This window comes from Pelodiscus sinensis, chromosome 4 (assembly GCF_049634645.1).
Source record: "Pelodiscus sinensis isolate JC-2024 chromosome 4, ASM4963464v1, whole genome shotgun sequence".
Lineage (NCBI taxonomy): Eukaryota > Metazoa > Chordata > Testudines > Trionychidae > Pelodiscus > Pelodiscus sinensis.
Genome location: NC_134714.1, coordinates 19,510,898 through 19,535,271, shown reverse-complemented (window position 1 = coordinate 19,535,271; position 24,374 = coordinate 19,510,898). Strand labels below are relative to the sequence as shown.

General features: G+C 45.8%; 1 protein-coding gene across 4 annotated transcripts in view; it reads left to right on the top strand.

Moving 5' to 3' along the window:
- Positions 1 to 24,374, top strand: part of KIF26A (kinesin family member 26A) — a 150,419-nt gene that overhangs the window by 81,438 nt on the left and 44,607 nt on the right. The gene's annotated exons all lie outside the window — the stretch shown is intronic.

Below are 24,374 nucleotides of genomic sequence, written 5' to 3'. Positions count from 1 at the left end.
GAAGGAAGTCTTCTTCCTTAAGGGTATGTCCACACTACATACTTATTTCAAAATAAGCTGTTCTAGAATAGTTATTCCAAAATAGTTTATTTTGAAATAGCATGTCTACACTGCAGGGAAGCCTCAAAATTAGTCTGAGGCAGGCTTCCCTAATGCAGATGTGCTATCTTGATTTAAAGCCCTTGGAGGCACTGGGGAGGAATAACTTAGCCCCTCATCAGAATCATTCTATTTGGAATAGCAGCAGTGGAGCATCTACATGCGCCTTATTTCGAAATCGCTATTTCGGAATAGGCATTATTCCTTGCAGAATGAGGTTTACAGATTTTGGAATAAGCTGTCTGTTTCAAAATTATTTTGAAATAATGGAATGGCTGTGCAGATGCTTGCATTTGTTATTTTGAAATAATGCTAGTTATCCCGAAATAACAGTGTGGCGTAGATGCACCCAAAGTTAATAAACCCAGTGTTTACAGCTGCATTGGAAACTGCAGCACGTGTGCCCATTTTGGCCATGTTTGTGTATGTTAAACCATATCCTTGTGTAGTTGGTGCACTTAGCACGGTGTTACGCTGTCTTGGAGTGACAGTAGGGAGAGCAGGGACTTTAGAACTGCATTGTGTCTTGTAATATGGGGCAAAGTATGCATTCCTATTTGCTGTGGCAACACTAAACTATCTATAAATAAGAATAACAAACGTGCATGTCAGTTGCATTCTGTTTCATGTTAACACACAAAGGAGATTCTGTGGTGAATCTTAACTAGAAAGTCATGTATGAATCAAGGAGGCTTTGCTTTATAAGGCAGAAATGACTCTCAGAATGCCAGACCAAAGAGGGAGAGAAGATCAGAACATCATTACTGATAATATCACTAATATAGCACTGTACATTTACACAGTGCTGTATAAATAGAGTAAACAAGGCTTCCTGCTGCCTGGAAGAGCTTGAAGCTTGAGTTTAACAAGGCAAACAAAGACAGTACACAGAACAATAGCTCAGGAAAGGGAGAGTGTAGAGGAGTTGTAGCAGTCAATGGGAGAGTTAAGGTAGGCTCCAAGGCATCAACAGACAGGAGAACAGCAGAAAAGTCAGAGAGGTTAATAGACTGGTGATCAGAAAAGGACAGAGTGATTAGAAGGGAATGGGGAGAATATACAATGTTGTCAGAGAGCACAGGGTGATCAGAAAGGAGGACTTTAGAGAGAGAGAGAACAATCAAGAGAGTGACTTCGGTGGTGAATAAGAGAATCAGTCCTCAGCTGCCTGTCAGAGTTAACAAGAGACATATACAGCCAATGGGATTAGAAGCCTCGTCCGCATAAAAAATGAGGTTGAAGTAAGCGCTTGCTCTCTGGGGTGGTGCAGGTGACACCCATCTGTCCCCCACGGTTGTTTTGTTTTGTTTTGGGATTTTTTTTTGGGTGGGAGATGATGCCTTACTGTCCTGGGGTGAGTTGACTGAGTATGGAGTTGGGATGTGAATGGTTAACCAGTAAGTATCACCCTTAGTGGGTGATGGTTACCTGTTATGGTTAACTGGTGGGCTGGAGCAGCCCTTCACCCACTACAGGCAGGGGGCTGCTCTAGCTCTGTGGAGCTCACGGTGCGTGGGTGGGGGTTGTGTTCCAGCATGGCCAGAGCAGCCCACGAGCATGGCAGGTCTGGCCTGGAGCGCCGTGAGCAGGGGCACTCCAGCCTGGCTGGACCAACCTTCACCTGTCCCTGTTCAGTTAAACATAGTGTTTGATCAGTTAACTGGTAAGTGGGGGGAAATTGTTTTCCAGACTCTCTGTGCTCCCAGCTGGGAGGGAAGACTCAGAGGGAGTTGCTGATTATAAAACAAGACACTTGCATGTCGTGTTGTCAGGCTTCAGAATTCTGGGATTGACTGTTGAACAGTCCTGTTCTAGGGGGTTGAAATGAGACATTGGGTCACTTTAGTCATTCATAGACATGGCATTGGGACTCCAGAGGGAGCAGGAGGGAAGAAGGGAAAAGGCAGAGGAAGGAGAAAAATCAGACTGGTAAAAAATTAGAGACCTCATGTGTGACAAAATGCTTTAAAAATCATTTGCAAATGCACAGCCCATCTATCCAGGCTGGATAAATAAATAAAAGGGATGGGGCTGATGAGAGGGAAGCGATACTGCAGAGTGACCACTGGAAGCAGTCACACCAGAAAGGGAATGGGGCTCACCATCTTGCTGGCCACCTGCTTAGGTAAGTGGTCCCTCTGCTCCAACCCCCTCCCCTTTGGCACCAATGCTAGACTGTCAGCCCCACTGCCATGCCTCCCACCCCAGGAGCACTGCTGCAGCTGGGCAATGCAGCCTTTCTAAATTAATGGAGATTGCCTATCTCCTGGATCTGGAAGGGATCTTGAAAGGTCATCAAGTCCAGTTCCCCTGCCTTCACAACAGGATCAAGTACCATCCCTGATGAATTTTTGCCCCTAATCCCTAAATGGCCTCCACAAGGATTGAACTCATAACCCTGGGTTTAGCAGGCCAATGCTCAAACCACTGAGCTATCCCTTACCCCTGCAGGAGCCACAGCCTGGCTCCTCTCTGCCCCCAGCACTTCTGGACTGCCCAGCATAGCCACACCCAACTGGGCTGTATAGCCCCCTCCCTGTCTCCTTGGCCGAAATGCTGCCCAGGCTGGCCTGTGTGGTCCCTTCCTTCTGGCCTGGGCTTGGAGAGCACTGATAGGAGGCCTGCGTGGTCCTTGTCCTGGGCAATGCTGGATAAGTTTTCTTGTTTCCTATATTTAGGTTTCCCCAGCTTAGGATCAGCAGCAGTGGCAGCTGCACTGGTGATATTGCTTCAGTGGGGATGAAGCATTCCATAAATAAAATGATAATCATAACTTTCCAGCAGTGCTGTAATTTGACAGTTTGCACCTGTTTCTTTTAACTTCATCAGTGACTTCACAGTCTTGTATGCAATTATATATTTTAACTATTGTAATGCTTCATTATAACTTCATTATAACTCAACAGTTGGAATAATAAAAGCTGCCTGCTGCTTACTTGAATATTTGATTCTCATTGTTGAGTTGTAGAATGCATTACTGGATAGATTATCATGTAAACTATGCAATCTGCAAGGCAGACAGACTTTTGTAACACGAATTGTATTCTAGACCGCTTTTCCCCGTTAATATTTGCAAAAAGGAAGTAGTGTATTTCTCCAGATATCTTTATTCCTAACATAGTTTGTAGATACCACATATAAGTGGCGATATAATCTTACCCAAAAGGAATACTCCCGCGGTATCATTTCAGTGCTGTTTGTTTGATATGCAAGATGTTCATTCTACAGAATTCTCTTAACTTCCATTGGAATTCTGTACAGGGAACATACCTGAATTTTTGGGCCCTACAACTCCAGCCTGTATTTACCCAAAGCTGAGAGGAAATCTAAGACTTAAACTCATTGGATGGAAACGAAAAAAAAGAAAGTTCTTTTGAAAGCAACTTGAATAGCATACAATGAGGTGAATTTCAATGCTATTAATTAATCTGGTTTCAAGGCGACTGTCTAGGTACAAGTCCCCAAATGTTCTATAGTAGTGTAGGATGTTCAAGTGTTAGAAGATATTCCTTGTAAAAGGAATCGGTGAGTTCTTTCGCACATCAGTAGTGGTCCATACTGCAGCAACAAATACATCTCTTTAATCTGTTAAATGCCCTTTCAATGTAAAATATATCTGTCTTTGCTGGAATTTTGAATCAAGGCTAAATATCACTGGCTTTTGTATACTAAAGCAGGCTCTGCATTAATATGCATTGACTCCTATCCATACTGTGAGTGGCTTAGGATCATGGTAATACAGGATCAGATTAGTCAAAGACTGGATCCAAAACAATGCATTGATTCAATGTGTCTCAGCCATGCTAATAAAGTTACACACTTCACAGGCCTATGTATAATCATAGAAGGGAAAGGCCATTGCATTATCTCTGCTAAATAATAGTTTAAATTTGAGTGATACAATTTCAGTCCATTATATGTCTGTAAAGATGTTTCAGAGCCACTTTGAATTAAGTAAATCCCAGCAACATAATATCCTAAGAAGCATCCAAGTCCATTTAAGAAAAAGTTGTGTGGGCCTGGAGCTCTTGCCTTTCCATTATTTCTATTGCATCATTTAATAGTGTCAGAAATACAAAGGGTTTAAGGCTAAATATCACTGGCTTTTGTATACTAAAGCAGGCTCTGCATTAATATGCATTGACTCCTATCCATACTGTGAGTGGCTTAGGATCATGGTAATACAGGATCAGATTAGTCAATTATGTCCATTTAAAAAGATTTAACTGATAGTGGCCTGTAGCTGATACACACATCTTAGCAGTGATTTCCTCTTCAGCTCTCATCACTTCCGCCCCCTCCCCTCGACTCCCCTCCCCTCCCCTCCTGAACAAATGCCTCTGCTTCTTCCTATGGTCAGGTAGCGTCAACATTAGCCAATCAGGGCGCCTTTCCCCTGTATACCTGATGTGGTTTTGGTAAATATTTATGTAACAAGTAATTTGTGAGAGACATGTTAGCATTACCTTTTTTTGTTTTTGTTTACTATGACTGGTATTGCAGGGCAAAATGTTAAGTGCTCTATTTATATAATTACTTTAATAATGAATGGTTATTTAATACAATTGTTTCTGTTTCATTACTTTCCTGCTTTAAAATGGCTTACTTGCTCTTCCTGATTGAATACAAATTAAGCTAAAGTTCTGAACAGACAGTATGGTTCAGAAAATAGGAGGCTGCATTTAAAGACGAGGAAATAAAGTCCACTTTTTTGTCTAGAGAGAATTCTGGATTGTTGTAGTTCTGCTGGCTTTAGCTTCGCTTGTTCATGAAATAGGAGGCAAAAAACGTTGGCTCTGAGCTAGCCAAGTTACTGTATGTAGTTTCTATTTGTATGCTGTATACAAGCTAGGAATTGACACATTTTTTGTATTTAGATGTTAATGATGGGTTTGCTTACATAAATCTTAACCAACACAGGTTTCAACAGTTTGTTACAGGGAGCAGTGGCAAATAGCGAGTATAGAAGAACGATGTTTTCCATCTGTGCTTATTTTATTTTACAGCACTGGCGAGCAGAGCTAGACTAGGTAGAACTGGGCATAGTTATTGTCTGCTATTGTGAGGTATAATTTATACATCTAGTTTCTCAGTCTTGGTTCTGGTTGTGGAGAGAAAGCATAGCAGCCAAAAAGCTGTCCTGAGGATTTACCGTGACCGAGGAAGTCCTTGGGTGGCATAGGGTCAGTGTTCCAAAAACCTCAGTGGGCTGTTTTCACCTCTAAATGACTGAGTTTTGAGGGGAGCAGAAAAGCTGCTTGGACTCTAAACTCAGTGCACTTGAGGATCTCGACCATATGTTTTTGATGTGAGGAAAAGTATGGATCCTAAGAGTAACAGCTAAGATGCTTCCTCCTTAGATCTATGAACACACACATCTCGTGTTTCTTGAGTTCTGGAAAACTGTTCTGCTGAAATGCTGTGTGGTTGGATGCCACCTACACTGCTTTTTAACAAATTAAATAGTGACACACTTGAAGGAAGGGGTCAGAACTCAAAATGGTGTAAATCCGCATAGCTCCTTTCACTTCAAAGGAAAAAAAATTCAGTTCACACTAGCTTAGATTTGGCCATGCTTTAGAAATGCCTTGGTGTGCTTGAATTCAGGTACCTCTTAGTCATTTGACTACTATGATTTAGGCTCAGGGTGGGCAAGACACCACTCATGGGCCAGATCCAGCCTGCCAAGCCACCAGATCTGGCCTGCAGAACATCCTGCTCCATGTGCCTTTGCTTTGGAGGGGGGTGGAGACTGTGTGAGCTCCCCACCCCCTAGCCCACTCCTCAGCTCCTACTGGATGGAAACAACTGGCCAATAGGAACTGACCCCAGACAATCTCTCGGCTCCTATTGACTGGAAACAACCAGCCCACAGGGGCTGAGAGATTGGCCTGGGGGATGGGAGCAGCACAAGACTCTTCCCCTCTTGGAACTGGGAGCCACATGGAGAAAGCAGCCTGCAGTTTTAAGTGGTTTGGGGCTGCAGCAGACAGAGAGCCCAGCCTGCTTTGGGGGTGCTACAGGGCTAACCGGGAGACACTTGAGGTAAGTACCTCCCAGCCAGAGCCTACCTCTGGCACTGCTGCCCCTCCTGCACCCCAACTCCGTCCCCCAGGTCACCATCCAAACCCTCTGCAACTCTCTGCTCCAGGTCACAGCTCCCTCCCAGACCATGTATCCTCCTCATACACCTCTCCCCCAGGCCAAAATCCTCTCCTGCACCTACACTCCTTCCCTGACCCTACACCATAGTTCCTTGATCCAGGTCACAACCCCCTCCTTCACCCAAACTCCTATGCCTTCTCCTGCATCCCAGTTCCTTACCCCATCACCCCTCTGTACCCAATCTCCATACAGGACTCTGCACCCCCTCCACAGAAAAGTGCAGCCTTTGACCACTTTCCAAAATCTTGGAGTGGCCCCCACTAAAAATTATTGCCCACCCCTGATTTAGGCCCGTCTCTGCGTGGCTTTGAAACATGCCTGCGTGTGATAGAGCCCGATTCTGTACCACAGTAATCAGTGAGAATTGTGCTACCTACTTCACTGTGGGCAGAATTGGGCCTTGATTGTGTGAATGTAGCTGATTTTTCTGCCATTCTGATTTTAGTAGATGATAGCCCAAGCACCAAGTGAGAGAGCTAAATTTAAACCTGGAAGGCAGGGTTATCCTTCCTCATGGAGCAATTGTGAGAGGCAGGGCAGGAACTTAACCGTAGACTGAAGAATTCTTCCTATAGTATTGGCTGGGAAGAATGTGGTTTGACATCTTATAAATCTCTATCAAACTGCATTAAAGGCAGCCCTTCTAAAAAAGCCATCCTTCAGTGCCTTACATTGTGATCCAAATACAGAATTGTCCACTGAGCAAGGTGACCTATGGAAATAACTGGCACTAATTGCTTGTTCATTGCTTGACTGACTGGCTAAAGAAACAAATGTTTGGTTGCCCTGCCTGTCTGAAGATTCTAATATGAGAAAAGCCTTATTGCCAGTGATGGGCTGTGTAAACAAGACAGTCACATAAAGCATGTTACAGTGGGCAGAGCATAAAGCTGTAATCCAGGAATTCGGTATCCCTCTGTACCAGCAGCTCATTGTTCAGCTGTAGGCTGGATTGCTTTTAGATTCAGCCTTATCTGTATGAATGCTACTTCACAGCAAGCTGAGGTATAAATTAGGGATGTACTAGTGTAGTCGATGAACCGATAATCAAAAGCTTACATGTTAATGCTGTAGATTACATGCATTTCCCTCCCCCCACCCTTGCCAGTCCATTTTTTTTGCAGGCTGGCCAGCAGCCAGCTCAGTTCTGGCTCCTGCCAGGTCCAGAACCTACCCCTGCTGCAGGTCTGCATGTAAAGTGTATTAGGAGCCAGGTGGGCAGCCAGCCCAGCTCTGTTCTGGCTGGTGCCAGGTCCAGGAGATTAGACCCTCCACTTTCGATAGGCAGCAGCACTGGGCGACAGGCGGCTGATCCAGAAAGGGAGCTGGTTTTTAAATTGTTCCCCTTGTGGACCAGCTCCTGCCTGGCACCCTGCACTGCTGCCTCGGATACAGTGGATGCTAGCCCCGCCCCTGTGGACTCTAGAATAGTCGACTAACTGGTTAAAAATTCATGAGGTTACTCAATTATTAAATTAACCAATATTTAACATCCCTAGTGCAAATCTACTTTGCACTATGATGTCACACACTAGGGATGTAAAATCCCATGTCATCAGATAACTGGTTAACCGCTGAAATGGCGGCAGGCTGGAGTGGCCCCTGGCCTGCAGCGAGATGTGGTGGGCTCAGTCCCCCGCTCCTCCCACGCCCCGCCATGGATTGGGGCTGCTCTGGCCAGGCTGGTCTGCACAGGTTGGAGCTGCTCTGGCTGGCTGTCCCAGCCAGGCTGGACTGCTGGTTAACCATTCATATCCTTACTGTGCACTAAGGATATCTCTAGACTGCAGCTAAAAACCCACTGCTGGCCCGTATGAACTGACAAATGCTCGACTAAGGGGCTCTGTCACTGTAGTGTAAATGTTCTGGCTGGGCTGGAGTCTGGGCTTTTGGATCCTTCAAGGCGGGAGGATCCCAGAGCTTGGCCTGCAGCCTGGGCTTCAAAGTCTCCTTTGCAATTAAACAGCCACTTAGCTTGAGCATGAATCAGGAGGCATGGGCCAGTGACACAGGTTTTAACTTGCAGCATAGACCTATTGAAAGCTGGGTTGCCAGGTGGCTTTCACCCGGAACATCCAGTTGAAAAGGGACCCTGGTGGCTCTAGTCAGCACCACTGTCTGGGCCATTAGAAGTCTAGTTGGCTGCCTGTAGCAGGACCAACAAGGAGCCTGCCCATCTCTGTGTGATTTCTTTCTCCTGGCTCCTAGGTGCAGAGGTGACCATGGGGGCTCCATATACTACCCCTATTCTTGATGTTGGCTCTGCAGCTCCTGTTGGCCATGTAATCATGTAGCCAGTGACTCTAGCCAATGGGAGCTACAGGTAGGCCCAAACCTTGAGCCCCTTCCTGCAGTCTGAGCCCCTTGACCTGCGCCTGGAGCTGCCTCCTGCACTTCAAACCTCTCACTCACTCCCTCATTCTGACCCTCTCATTTCTGGTCCCACCATGGAGTCCACACCCTCAGCTTGGAGCCCTCTCTTGCACCCTCAACCCCTCATTTCTGGCCCCATTCCATAGTCTGCACCCCCTCCCATACCCCAACCTCCTGTCCCAGTGTAGAGCCCATTCCTGCACCCAAATTCCTCACTTCTGGCCCCACCCCAGACCCTGCAACCCGAGCCCATATCCCCTCCCCTCCCTAACCCTCTTTCCCAACCTGGAGCCCTCTCCCCCACTCAGCCCCAATCCCCAGCCCGGAGCCTCCTTCCACATGCCAAATTCCACATCTCTTGTCCCACCCTAGAGCCCTGCACCATTAGCGTGGAGCTGTCACCTGACACTGCACCCCGACCACCTTCCCTAGTCCATTGAAAATGATTGAGGCTGGGGAGAGAGCTAGCAATGGAGGGAGGAGGAGATAGAATGAGAAGGGGTGGGGCCTTCGATAAGGGATGGGGCAGGTGCATGGCCTAGGGGAAGGAGTGGGGCATCGGTGTTTGGTTTTCTGAAAATAGAAAGTTGGCAACCCTAACTATGTCCATTTGACCTTGCTGCCATGCACTTTACTCTGAGCTCTCTGAAAGCAAGGCAAAGTGCACTAGGGACCCCTAAGTACATGGCAATAGGTTGTTGAGTGCCTGGCAGACTAGTGTGGGTAGATTTTTACCCTAGCTTGTTGGAAACTAAGTGTTTGTAGAGACCAGCCCACTGATTACTTGTCAGGATTAATTCATTAATGTTCATGAAGTACATTGAATATGCAAGATGCTATATAATTGCTAAGTAGTGAGCATTATCATCATTATTGAGCAAGGATCATTTGGAAACAGCCACTCCCTCACCCTCTCCTCCGGCCAGAGGGAATTCGGATGAAGAAGTAAGTAGAATCCTATGATTGCTAATGGCCAGCTGGCTGAAATACACCATTTCATTAGGGAGCAATATCTTTGGGGTAAAACTGGCAGAGGTCCATTGAAATAAATGTAGCTCTACTGACTTTTTTGATTGAAATGATGAGAGAAGGGACTAGGAAGACAAGAGCAAGATCCTGAGGGTTTTTTGGATGATCTAAATCCTATTGAGCTCTGTATCCCTTAATCTTGATATCTAATTTACCCTTAATCTAGTTATGTGGAGACACAGCCTGCTGGCAGCCAAGAATCTATTAAATATTTGAGTTTGTCTGTCTCTTTGTTTTTATCAAGAACTCCTCCTAAACAGTAAAAGCTAAGACCACCAAATTCCAGCTTCCTCTATCCTAATTTAAAGCAACATAAGGGCTTGGTTGTGCCAGGAAAATGGGATATGCCTTGAATGGGATTGCTTCTCATTGAAATGTGCTAGTGAACTATATATAGACATCTATATCATTCAAAGGGTCATTGTGGACAATTCTCTGAAAACATCCACTCAGTGTGCAATGCCAGTCAAAAAAGCTAACAATGTTGGTAAAGGGATTGAAAATATCATAAGGCCACAATATAAATCCATAGTATAACAGTCCTTAGGATTTGTTATAGGGATGTTAGAGTGTAATTAAGTAGTCACATAACAGCATGGAATTTTACTGGTTACAGGACTATTCTATAGTCCCCAGGGGTGGGGCTGGCAGCCAGTGAACTCCTGGCCCCACTCCTGGGGAGCTCCCTGCCAACCGACACTGCTGCCTCTGTATCGTGGGGGGTGGACAGGCTTGGCACACACACAAGCTGCTCCATGGCATGCCTGGAGCAGCCTCTGTCCATGGCGCGCTCAGAGACCCCTGGACAGGGGCTGCTGCCACAAAGCAGCCTCTGTCTGCAGTGAGCCCAGGCCCGCAGCAGATAGAGGCTACTTCACGGCACCCTCCCCTTCCTCCCCCACCCCCTTGCTGCTTCCTCTGATAGAGGCAGCAGTGTGGGGGGGGGAGGTCAGGTGGCACCACCTCCTCTCCTTTTGATACGGAGGCAGAAAGAGGGGGAGAATGCGTGTGGTCGACAGGATTAACCGATGAGCTCAGGCTTATTAGTTAATTGAGTAGTCATCTACACGTTAACATCCCAAGTGTATTTAACGAACCAGTGAAGGAGAAAGGAATAAAACTGTAATAAAGCAAATTGGAGAGCTTCTCTGAACTGCTGTCACACAAGCCATGTGGAGTTTCCACCCCCTGCCTCCAGAGCGCATCTCCAAATTCCTATGCTCACAATTCAGTCCTTTACGAGGGAATGCTCTAAATCATGTTCTTTCATAAACATATCTCTACCTCTTCCCTTTTTCAAGAAAAAAATAGCTCTGGTATACATGCACAAAACCAAATGTATTGTTCAGTTTTTAATTTTCTTCTGTTAATTGTAGCTACCAAATATGTGAGAATGTGTCCAACTTATTGACATATTGAGCATCTGCAAATGGAACCATAATCTCTTTTCTGCTTTGTAGTTTGAAATGTTTTCTCTTTTTTTTAAAATAAGTGTGTGTGTGTGTGTGTGTAAATATATTAAAAAATAAAGACTGACTTAAGCTTTGGGGATCTAAGCATGTGCATCTCTGGCCATTACTTTTCTCCACAGTGATGAGGGAGCTCACCCATTCTGTTGGCTCCTCAGTTTTTTTGTAATCCTTGCATTGCTTCTATGTTTGCAAGTTTAGCCTCGAGTTTGTCATGGAATGCAAATGGCAACTTTCTACATGCATGGATAACTGAAGGGTCTGGATTGCAGGTTCACCTGGCAAACAATCCAGAGTTTGGAATGGATAACGATTTTCCTTAATGAGTGCTTCATAGCCAACTTCAGAATGATCTTGTAGTGAGAGCACACGTTTTACCAGACTGACTTGCTCACATGTGGCTAGGTCTAACATTGGTGTTGCCCCCTTTGGGACTACAATACAAAGGAGCCTGTATGATGTTTTTATGGTTGATGCTAATACATGAAACTCTAGCCTGGCACTCTCTGGTATGGCAACATCCATGGGTCCAGTATGATTTTAGTTAGCTGGATGTCCACTTATCATGGGTGTGGCCAAGTTTCCTGCAATCCTATAAAATTTGATTGCAGACCCAGTTCTGTGTGTCGGTGTTCTGTGCTGTTATTTAGGTCTAATTCACCCCTACATGTCTTCTAAGAGCCCATTAAGCAGTGGAAGTGTTGGTAATGCTGCTAGACAATATTGACCTCCCATAGTTTAGCAAATTCTTTGATTGAGAACTAGTCCGGTCCTGAGGGTGCCGGACAAGAGAGGTTCAACCTGTAGTGTACCTTTCCTTCATTCATTGGTACATTTTTCCCCAGAATAACCAGTTCTATTTTTGTTGGTTCCTGGTTTTGGCCTAATTTTCAATTTCTCATAATCCTTGTTCAGATGGAATATTAACCTGAGTGACTGTATCCAGTTTTAATTGAATACTTTTTCCACTCACTGTTATAAGCATATCCAATTCCTCTCATCAGGCTTGCTAGATCCTAGTATGTCTACAAAAAAATTCCTCAGCCAGATTGTCTTTATTGAATACACTTGACTTTTCTGCATTTGGGACCTGCAGTGTTTTGCAAAATGATTGTTTTCCCCACACTGATAGTTTCCCAAAGTCAACACGCTATTTTCGAGCTATCATGGACATTCAATAGCCTATTTGCCTTCTCAAACCGCTAGGCATGGCTCTGCCTACATGCCACTCCCCAGAGCGCCTGCTATAGGCATTCTAGGGGCAGAGTATTGCTGCCCTTAGCATTCACCCTTTCTGTTGCTCCAGGGCTAGCGAGGCTGGGTGCATGTGCTCGGCATGCTGCCCCACCTCCTCCCCTCCCTGCGATGGGGGTTGGGGTCTCAGCCCAGGGGGCAGGGAGCCTGCCTCCCTCCTCCTAGCTGCACCGGATACCCATGGGGGCTATTTTGTGATCCACACATTTCTCATGACTGTCTGTATGCAGTCTTCCCACTAATAGCAGTTGTCAGAGTGAATGGCTCTACTCCTTTGATTTACTTATTTGGGGTCTTTTTTTTTTTTTTTGTACTTAGTACATGGATATGACCACCTGGTGAACTCAGCTCTTTAACTTATGCTTTCACAGTTTCTGCTGCCCTGCAAGTTGGGAGAGCTTTTTCTAAAGTCAAGTCTTTTTCATGGGGCAGTCTCTCCATTGTTGTCTTTACTGCCACAAATGATTCTATCTCTGACCAGAGACTCTGTAATCTCATCAAAATCAGAAGTAATGCAGAGCTTCTTTCATTCTGTGACCCATTGCCCCTATGGCCATGGTGTCCAACATACTAGCCACATGTGGCTACTTGGCTGGTTAAGTGTGGCTAGTTTGCTATAGCAGCTTTTCCTCCCTTCATAATTAGTCACAATGCTATAGTGCTCACCAAATACAAACAAAACCTCTGTGGCTGGTGCTCCAAGTGCTTCTGTGATATCTCTCTTTGCCTGTGCTTTCAGTTGCAAACTAAGGATGTTAAGCAGTAGTTGACTGTCCGATAAGCAAATACTTATCAGATAGTAGAGTCGACGAGTCGATGCCTCCCTCCCCCATTGCTGACTCTGTCAGAGGCAGCAAATGGGGCGGGGAGAAGGTGCTGCCGCTTTGAAGTACTCCATGTGGAGCCTGGGGTCAGCTGGGGAATCCCCACATGGCATTTCAAAGTGGCAGTGCTGCATGGAGCCCAGTGACCCGAGTCCCCACTGGGGGCTCTTATACATGTCAAAGGTGGCAAAACTGCATGCAGCCCAGGGCCAATGGGAAGTCCCTCTGACTTCGGGCTCCATGTGGGTGCTTCCACTTTGAAATGCACAAGAACCCCCAGGGATTTCAAAGCAAAAGCGCTCACATAGAGCCCAGAGTCAACAGGACTTCCTGCTGGTCCTGGGCTTCACACAGCATTCCAATTTTGAAATGCACAAGGGAGGGACTCTGGTACATTTCCAAGGAGGAATGTGGAAGTGCCCATTGACTAGTCGATGGAAATTCCATTGGCTATTTGACTAGTAAATTAATCATTATTTAAAATCCTTATTGCAAACACAGGAGTTACTTCAAAATCACAGCACTTCTGACATGGACTTCGGGAAGGCGGATTTTGGTAAGCCCAAAGAGCTGATGGGTAAGGTCCCATGGGAATCAAGACTGAGGGGAAAAACAACTGAGGAGAGTTGGCAGTTTTTCAAAGGGACATTGATAAGGGCCCAAAAGCAAGCTATTCCGCTGCGTCGGAAAGATAGAAAATATGGCAAAAGACCACCTTGGCTTAACCACGAGATCTTGCATGATCTAAAAATAAAAAAGGAGTCTCATAAAAATGGAAAGTAGGACAAATTACAAAGAATGAATATAGGCAAACAACACAGGAATGCAGGGGCAAGATTAGAAAGGCAAAGGCATAAAATGAGCTCAAACTAGCTACTGGAATAAAGGGAAACAAGAAGACTTTTAATAAATACATTAGAAGCAAGAGGAAGACCAAGGCGAGGGTAGGTCCACTGGTCAGTGAGGAGGGAGAAACAGTAACAGGAAACTTGGAAATGGCAGAGATGCTTAATGATTTCTTTGTTTCGGTCTTCACCAAGAAGTCTGAAGGAATGCCTAACATAGTGAATACTAGTAGGAAGGGGGGGAGGTTTAGAAGATAAAATAAAAAAAGAACAAGTTAAAAATCACCTAGAAAAGTTAGATGCCTGCAAGTCACCAGGGCCTGATGAAATACATCCTAGAATACTCAAGGAGCTGATAGAGGAGGTATCTGAGCCTCTAGCTATCATCTTTGGAAAATCATGGGAGACAGAGATTTCAGAAAACTGGAAAAGGGCAAATATTGTGCCCATTTACAAAAAGGGAAATAAGAACAACCCAGGAAACTACAGACCAGTTAGTTTAACTTCTGTGCCAGGGAAGATAATGGAGCAAGTAATTAAGGAAATCATCTGTAAACACTTGGAAGGTGGCAAGGTGATAGGGAACAGCCAGCATGGATTTGTAAAGAATAAATCATGTCAAACCAATCTGATGGCTTTCTTTGATAGGATAACGAGTCTTGTGGATAAGGGAGAAGCGGTGGATGTGGTATACCTAGACTTTAAGGCGTTTGATACGGTCTTGCATGCTATTCTTGTCAAGAAACTAGGCAAATACAACTTAGATGGGGCTACTATAAGGTGGGTGCATAACTGGCTGGATAACCGTACTCAGAGAGTAGTTATTAATGGTTCACAATCCTGCTGGAAAGGTATAACAAGTGGGGTTCCGCAGGGATCTGTTTTGGGACCGGCTCTGTTCAATATCTTCATCAACAATTTAGATATTGGCATAGAAAGTACACTTTATTAAGTTTGCAGATGATACCAAGCTGGGAGGGGTTGCAACTAATCTGGAGGATAGGGTCATAATTCAAAATGATCTGGACAAATTGGAGAAATGGTCTGAGGTAAACAGGATGAAGTTTAATAAAGACAAATGCAAAGTGCTCCACTTAGGAAGGAACAATCAATTTCAGACATACGGAATGGGAAGCGATTGTCTAGGAAGGAGTATGGCAGAAAGGGATCTAGGGGTATAGTGGAGCACAAGCTGAATATGAGTCAGCAGTGTGATGCTGTTGCAAAAAAAGCAAACATAATTCTGGGATGCATTAATAGGTGTGTTGTGAGCAAAACACGAGAAATCATTCTTCCGCTCTACTCTGTGCCTGTTAGGCCTCAATTGGAGTATTGTGTTCAGTTCTGGGCACCGCATTTCAAGAGAAAACTTGTTCATCTTGGCCTCTGAGGATAGAACAAGAAGCAATGGGCTTAAACTGCATCAAGGGAGGTTTAGGTTGGACATTAGGAAAAAGTTCCTAACTGTCAGGGTAGTCAAACACTGGAATAAATTGTCCAGGGAGGTTGCGGAATCCCTATCTCTGGAGATATTTAAGAGTAGGTTAGAGAATTGTCTATCAGGGATGGTCTAGGCAGTATTTGGTCCTGCTATGGGGACAGGGGACTTCTCGAGGTCAATGACTTCTCGAGGTCCCTTCCAGTGCTAGTATTCTATGAATCTATGACATTATGTAATGATCCTGAAGCAAATCCCACTTTCCTGTTGGAAGATAGGAATCTGGGTTGGAGGTCGACTGGTCTAAGGCTGTGCGGCCGTTTTATGGATATCTGGGATTGCAAATCTATCTTGTAATTTATAGACATTCTTGATTAAAAGTTTTGAATAAAAATTAGTTTTGATAAAAATTGTTATAAGAAGACCAAGCCAATGTTTTGTGGAGTGATTTTTTTCCAGCAAGTGCACTGTGCTGCATTTCCAATTTTAGAAGCACAAATCAAATAAATAGTAGTAATGCCAACAAATTTTGTGTACTGCAGAAAGCTCCGGGCAGACTTCTAGAGGGCATGTTGTAAGGACATCCGTCTATTTATTGTCTGTATTGACGAGTAATTAAGGAAACAATAACTGGAACTGTAGATACAAAGACAGGCACTGTGACTTTTCCTGGCGCTTCCTTTCAAGTTGGTTTGCCTTGAGGAGCAGGTAAAAGAATAGCTATTAAACAACATAGCAGTAATTGCTAAATTTGCTCTGCCATTGTTAGATGAGATTTGGGGAAGGACAAATGTGTGGTTTTTGAACGGATTGTAGAAATAGGAAAGAGTAACCCAGATCTAAAACACCCACAGCTTTTTGGTGGAGGGCTCAGAATCTGGATTAAAAAATTTTCTGTAAACATCTGAATGTGAGCGCTTCAAAATGAGAGATGTTTGGGATTTGGACCAAAATTTTCAAGCTCCAGCATCTCCTTAACCATGATTCCCCATTGAAGCCTTCAAGGAACCACTTCTATTCAAATAATTAAACGATCTCTGAGAGAGATGGCTAAATAATACAGATTTGAACTGCTAAATCACTGTTAAAAATATAAATAATTATAAAAAATGTTACCCTCAGTAGTTTATTTTTGTCAGTGTGGTTGAAGAGTTAGAATCAGGACTTCTGGGTTCTATTCCTGACTGCCTGTGGTTTGCTCTGTTACTATGAGCACACCACTTAAACTGTCTGTACCTCAATTAACCCATCTACATAATATATATAATGGTAAGCTTAAAAATACTGCTGTGAGGAAATGTTTGTAAAATGCATTTGAATCCTCTGATGAGGCAGTACATAAGCACCCAGTTTTAAAAAAAGCCTCTATTCTAGATTTTTTTTTAATGGCCTAGATATGCATTACAGGGGAATGAGCATTTGGCACTTTCATAGCTATAATGCACCCATAGCTTGTCTAGTGAACATAAGCTTTAAGAATCTACATAGAACCTTTACTGTGCAATTAAATGTCTGAAATTACACATTAATGTCATGCAGGTGTTTGTATCATATATTAGTAAAAATGTATTTCTTTCAATGGGTATTGTTTGTAGCTGTGTCTGTTCAGTCTTGCTCCTCAGGTGCTAAGCATGAACTAATTGATCTTCTCATCCTTTTCCTTGTTTCCTCATCCATGCTCTGCGGAAAACCTCGTAATCTGTAAATTGTGTAGTGGAAAGAGTAGGTTAGAGACTGTCCCTTGTCACTTGATATTTGAGTGCTCCTGCATGTGCCATATATTAGTTTTATTTTCTGCCATGACACCTAGCTATGAGGAAAGAACTCCCCAGAGTGTCTTAAAAGACAACTTCTATTAAAGATGAAAAGAGTTAAGTAAAATGCAGCCCTTAGATCTCACAGCTAGAAGGAAAAATAATATACACCAGTGTCTCAGTAGCTTTAATTGAAAAGGGAGAGAGAGTCATGAGAGTGTGGAGTCCAAATTTAGTTGCAAGGATTTTTGATAGCGGATTAGATTAACAATATAAATTAGGTGGGGGAAAAGAAAAGAGGATGGAATGGGGGTGGGGAGTGAGCATATGTGTCTGATAAAGCTCTTCAGTACCTGGAAAACCATCATGAAATAGATACTACTTAGCTTTTAAATAGTGGTTTTCATTCATAGATCTCAAAGCAGTTTAGAAAATGGGACTAATAATATTTATACTTTATAGTCTGGTATAGGGAGGTTCAGAGAGGCTCAGCGTATCACCAGAGGTCCCCCAACAATGTGATAGTAGAACTTAGAACATAATTCAGCCCTCCTAATACCCGCCCTTGTGCTTCAATCAGTTGACTGTGCTGACTCCCAAGATACAAAAGGGCACAGTTTTCAAAAGCTAATTTTTTCCCTAATACAGGGGCATTTTTATGGGCACAAATTACACCTGCAAAAAGGAATGCTTGGCAAGGGTTTGCCTGAAACTTTAAACCAGAAGTTCAGAACTGGTCTGTTGGGTACAAGTTATTCTTAAGCATTTCAAAAGCAGTTTCTTTTGAACATATATGCTGTTATGAATGTTCCTGAGAGAGTCTGATGGGGTTTTGCTATTTATCCAGGCCTATAGCCATCCCAGATTGGGCTGTGCTTTAGGATTTGGATAGGAAGCTACCAAGAAGTGTGCTAGTGCCGCAAGAAGCAACGTTGAGGACTCAATATGTGACGCTGTTCCCTCAGACTTGGTTTTGAAGTCCAAGTATGGCATTAAGTGTACTGCAGGGCTGACTTTAGACTGAGAGGAAAAATTGCTAAAAGAAATCTCTCCCTTTCCAATTAAAAAATTCTGACCACTTGTGATCTTTAATAGACTGATAGCACTCTTTGCAAGGGCTGAGGATAAGGAGAAGCCCCCTCTCTTATCCAAATCCCAAACACTGATAATTACATTTCACTCATCTAAATATTTCATGCCTTTCCAGCTGGTTCCATTACCTTCATCTCATTTTGGTGCAGGATGTCTGAGATGATTCCATTCCATAAGTGGCTGCCTTGCAGCATCGGGCATGAATGTGTGTGCATGTGTAACCCATTACACTTAGATTACAGCAAGTACTTTGGGGTGCTCATTGGGTAGAAAAGAGTCTAAAAACTCAACTGTTAAAATGTGTTCAAGTAACTGTAACAGCTGAAAAAGTAACAGTGTAACTTGGGCTTTTAAGCTGGCTCCCTGGGAGCCAGTGCGCACAGGGAGCTGGCTTTGAAGTGTACCAGCAGTCTGTGTGTAACCGTGAAGGTTAACCAATGAGCACAGGCTCATTAACCATGTATACAGGTGACCATACTTTCATATATCTATAATAAACATAAGCCTCATAGTAATAGATATTACTGCAACTGCTATGGTCCTTGTTATATTCCCTTCCTAAGAATTTGGAGTATACTATTTATTGGAAATTTGGCACCAGAATGACAAGTTCACATAGAGAGCCAGAGAACAGGGAAAGGAGAGATACTGGCATAGCTGCCTTAAGATAATTATATCAGTAGTAAAACACTTAAGTGCTTGATCTATGGCAATGTGCTGATTTAAATTACACACATAGTGGAAATGCACAGTGTGTGTACTACACTCGGGAGCAGCCTGAAATTTATTCTTTCTCCAGATAACTTAAAAAGGTTAGGCCCAGTTGTGTTGGCTTTCTCTTGCTTTTTCTAAATGGAGAACAATTCTCTAAGCTCATTCTTTTGGGAGATAATCACACCTTGGTATGGCTGACCTGTTTTGTGTTTTTTCCATCCTGCCCTTTTTGTGCACCTTTAACTTATCTATTAGCATTTGATCTGTGTTCCTGAATAAACATGGAATGTGTAAATTCTTTATATGCTGTTCTTTTTCATATATGTTTCCCAAGGGGATTCCTGCAGCAGGCTTTATTGAAGCAATAATAATTTCATCATGACTTCATGTATATCTTGATTGTACTTTGAAGCTATTCTTTAGAGCTGTTTTTATAATTTCTGCAGTGGCGCATAGTGTGAAAACCAAGGAAACAAACATTATCTTTCATATTAAACAGCAATATGATTAAATAACTACAATAGCTGATTGCTGGTTGGTTACAGAAGTTAATGCCAAGTGTGATACGCTGGAAATACCCAACAGATTGTCTCATTGCTATATAAAGCCATATATATTTAGGAAACATAAGTTTTGAATTTGCAGTTGTAGCTCTTGTGCTATTGAGCAACTGGTTTGTCTCAAATCCTGTTTCAGAGTTTGTATATGCATTTCATAATTGAATATAGGGCAATAACATTCGTGATGGGATTTGTGCAGGTAAATCAGGCTGCTCTGCTACAGAAAACTTAAAAGGTTCATTGTCATTGCTTAGAAAAATCCAGTCAGAATACAGGCAGTCCCCGGGTTACGTACAAGATAGGGACTGTAGGTTTGTTCTTAAGTTGAATCTGTATGTAAGTCGGAACTGGCGTCCAGATTCAGCCGCTGCTGAAACTGACCGCCAGTTCTGACTTACATACAGAATCAACTTAAGAACCCCAAGCGTCCCCAAGTCAGCTGCTGCTGAAACTGATCAGCAGCTGATTCCAGGAAGCCCAGGGCAGAGCAACTCTGCCTCGGGCTTCCTGTAGTCAGCGCTGGTCAGTTTCAGCAGCGGCTAAATCAGGACGCCTGGGACAGAGCAGATGGGGTACTGCTGGGTTGCTCCAGTAGCGCCGCTCCTCGGCACTACTGGACCAACCCAGCAGCACCCCATCTGCTTTGCCCCAGGCATCCTGATTCAGCTGCTGCTGAAACTGACCAGCAGCGGCTGAATCAGGACCAGAGCAGCTGGGGTGCTGCTGGGTTGGACCAGTAGCGCCCAGAGCGGCGCTGCGGGACCAACCGGCAGCACCCCAGCTGCTCTGCCACAGGCGTCCGGAGAAAAGCCTAGTCTGCTGGAGGGGGGGGGGGGGCGTACTAGCTGCACCCCTCCCCACCCCAGCAGACTAGGAAGATACGGGCGGCGGACCGAGATGCACCGCAGTCCCGCCGCCTGGGTCCTCCGCGGCTTTGCTCCCCGTCTCCCTGGTCTCCTGGAGACCAGCAGACCAGGGAGACGGGGAGCAAAGCCTCTGAGGACGCCGGCAGTGGGACAGCCGCGGGGCGTCTGGGCTGTCCCGCTGCCGGCTTCACCCGCGGCTTTGCAAAGCCTCGGGGAAGCCGGCGGCGGGGCAGTCCAGGCGCGCCTGGGGTGCCTCACTGCCCGAGCCCCCCCGCGGCTTTGCAAAGCCGCAGGGGGGTGCTCGGGCAGCGAGGCACCCCGGGCGCGCCTGGACTGCCCCGCCGCCGGCTTCCCCGCGCTTTGCAAAGCCGCGGGGGGGCTCGGGCAGCGAGGCACCCCGGGCGCGCCTGGACTGCTCCGCTGCCCCGCTGCCCGAGCCCCTCCGCGGCTTTGCTCTGCGTCTTCCTGGTCTGCAGACCAGGGAGACGCAGAGCAAAGCCCCAGAGTACATGGGCGGCAGGACCGCGAGGTCCCGCAGTCCGTGTACTCTGGGGCAGCCCCGTTCGTAACTGCGGATCCGACATAAGTCGGATCCGCGTAAGTCGGGGACTGCCTGTATAGATTGTTTATTGGCATTTATGTTTGCCTGGAGTTTGCTGCTTTTGTTATAAAGAAATGCATCTGGTTATTGTACTGATTTCTGTGCAGAGAACACAATCTACTGTTTATAGAGCTAGGAGATGTGCATTCTAATTCCTGGCTCTGCTCTTGACTAGCTGCATAACTTTGTGCAAGTTTATGCCATATTACAGAAATGATCTTGGAACGGGGCATTTATGTGCTGTCCCTTAGGGTATGTCTATGCAGCACTGCTTAACTCGAAATAAGCTATGCAAATTTAGCTACGTCAATTGTGTAGCTTTATTCGAAATTGAGAGCGTCTACACAGCACTTATTTCAAAATAGAGCACTCCTCTTCTGACTTCCCTTACTCCTCATAAAATGAGGGTTACAAGACTTTGAATAAAGTCCTCCAGCTTGACAGTATTTTGACATTATTTTGAAATATCTGCCTGCTGTGTACATGTACCCTTACTCTAAACTTTGTCCTTGTGACACAGTCTGTCTCTTAACATCTTTGTTCTTCAGTTTCTCAATTTGTAATTATTGTTTAACAGGTGCGTTGCCAGACCAAATGTTTGTAAAGTACTTTGAGATCCTTGGATGAAAGGGGTCATACAAGTGTAAATTATTAACAATAAAATGATTAATAGTCTCATTAATAAAATAACCAATTTAGAGTGGCAGTCTTTTGTATAATGGGTGAATCTAGTGGGAAAATCCATCTTAAGAACTCCTGTTGACTTTGTTGGAATGTCTGTAAGGTGTCAGCACTGTAACTTACTGTACTGTTGCTTATGTTAGTATTTATAATGGCACAAACATTAAATTGAGCATGTTTTGGCATTATTGCAGAATCCGTCTGTGTGCTCTCCGGTGATGGTATGTGGGTCAGATCCCACATGCATTATTCAGGAAATCTAGCCAGTGAAGTCAGAAGATTTACTCCTATAAAAGATTTCAGAACTGCAGCTTGTGGATACACTGGAAAATGGGCGAGTAGCATGGATAAAATCCTAGTGCCATGGAAGTTGGTGGCAAAATGGAAGAGAGATATTCAGCTGCAAGTTCCACATGCTTAGGGAGTGAAATCCTGGTTCCACTGAAATCACTGGGCATTTTAAGTTCACAGGTTGATTTTTAAGAATATGTGACTCTTGCTCTACAGCAGAGATGGGCAATAAGTGGCCTATGGGCTGGACATAGTTTGCAAGGGTTAGCCCCTGGCAGGCTGCCGGCAGTTTATTTACCTGCACGTCTGCAGGTACGGTCATTTGCAGCTCCCATTGGCTGCAGATGTGCTATTCCCAGCCAATAGGAGCTGGAGGAAGCAGTATCCCAGTCCGCCCCACTTCCTGTAGCTCTCATTGGCCAGGAACGGTGGTCTGTGGCCAATGGGAGTTGCAAGTGGCTGTATCTGACAGACACACAGGTAAATAAAATGCTGGCGTCTAACCCTGATAAACCACCTCCAGCTTATTGCCCTCCCTTGCTTTACAGCATGTTTTATTCTGTTTCCTTGATCTTTTTGGTTCCATCATTAAGGATTATTAAAAACCTTGGTTCTAATCCCATTCTTGCTCACAAAGAACAGTTAGAATTTTAATTGTTCATTTCAAATATTTTTGTCCTTCATCTTTTATGGTTTTGAAATTCTGCATTTCAAAAGTAGGATCATGGTTGCTTGGCACATTAAAGCATGTCTCTTTAAAGGATTTTCCTTTTTAATGTGGAAGAATGGAATTAAGGAGGTGGGGAGGGGGGGGACACAAATCAGTCTTGAAGGGATTCTCTCTTACCTTACAGCTTTCAATATAGCCAATGGTGGGGAGCCTTACACTCATCAGATTTGCAGTCTATTGGAATGTCATCTTTCTATACAGGCAGTCCCCGGGTTACGTACAACATAGGGACTGTAGGTTTGTTCTTAAGTTGAATCTGTATGTAAGTCGGAACTGGCGTCAGCCGCTGCTGAAACTGACCGCCAGTTCTGACTTACATACAGAATCAACTTAAGAACCCCAAGCGTCCCCAAGTCAGCTGCTGCTGAAACTGATCAGCAGCTGATTCCAGGAAGCCCGGGGCAGAGCAACTCTGCCTCGGGCTTCCTGAAGTCAGCGCTGGTCAGTTTCAGCAGCGGCTAAATCAGGACGCCTGGGGCAGAGCAGCTGGGGTGCTGCTGGGTTGCTCCAGTAGCGCCGCTCCTCGGCACTACTGGACCAACCCAGCAGCACCCCATCTGCTCTGCCCCAGGCGTCCTGATTCAGCCGCTGCTGAAACTGACCAGCAGCGGCTGAATCAGGACCAGAGCAGCTGGGGTGCTCCTGGGTTGGACCAGTAGCGCCCAGAGCGGCGCTGCGGGACCAACCGGCAGCACCCCAGCTGCTCTGCCACAGGCGTCTGGAGAAAAGCCTAGTCTGCTGGGAGGGGAGAGGGGCGTACTAGCTGCGCACCCCCCCACCCCAGCAGACCAGGAAGACATGGGCGGCGGACCGAGACGCACCGCGGTCCTGCCGCCTGGGTCCTCCGCGGCTTTGCTCCCAGTCTCCCTGGTCTGCTGGAGACCAGCAGACCCGGGAGACGGTGAGCAAAGCCTCTGAGAACGCCGGCAGTGGGACAGCCGCGGGGCGTCTGGGCTGTCCCGCTGCCGGCTTCCCCCGCGGCTTTGCAAAGCCTCGGGGAAGCCGACAGTGGAGCAGCCCGGCTGCCTCGCTGCCCGAGCCCCCCCGCAGCTTTGCAAAGCCACGGGGAAGCCGGCAGCGGAGCAGCCCAGGTGCGCCTGGGCTGCCTCGCTGCCCGAGCCCCCCCGCAGCTTTGCAAAGCCACGGGGAAGCTGGCAGCGAAGCAGCCCAGGCGCGCCTGGGGTGCCCCGCTGCCCGACCCCCCCCCCCCGGCTTTGCAAAGCTGCGGGGAAGCCGGCAGCGGAGCAGCCCAGGCGCGCCTGGGCTGCCTCGCTGCCCAAGCCCCCCCGCAGCTTTGCAGCCCCCCCGCAGCTAGGCTGCTCCGCTGCCAGCTTCCCCGCGGCTTTGCAAAGTCGTGGGGGGAGGGGGGATGGGCGGGGGGAGGCTCGGGCAGCCCAGGCTCCCCTGGGCTGCCCGAGCCCCTCCGCGGCTTTGCTCTGTGTCTTCCTGGTCTGCAGACCAGGGAGACGCAGAGAAAGCCCCAGAGTACATGGGCGGCAGGACCGCAAGGTCCCGCAGTCCGTGTACTCTGGGGCAGCCCCGTTTGTATCTGCGGATCCGACGTAAGTCGGGTCCGCGTAAGTCGGGGA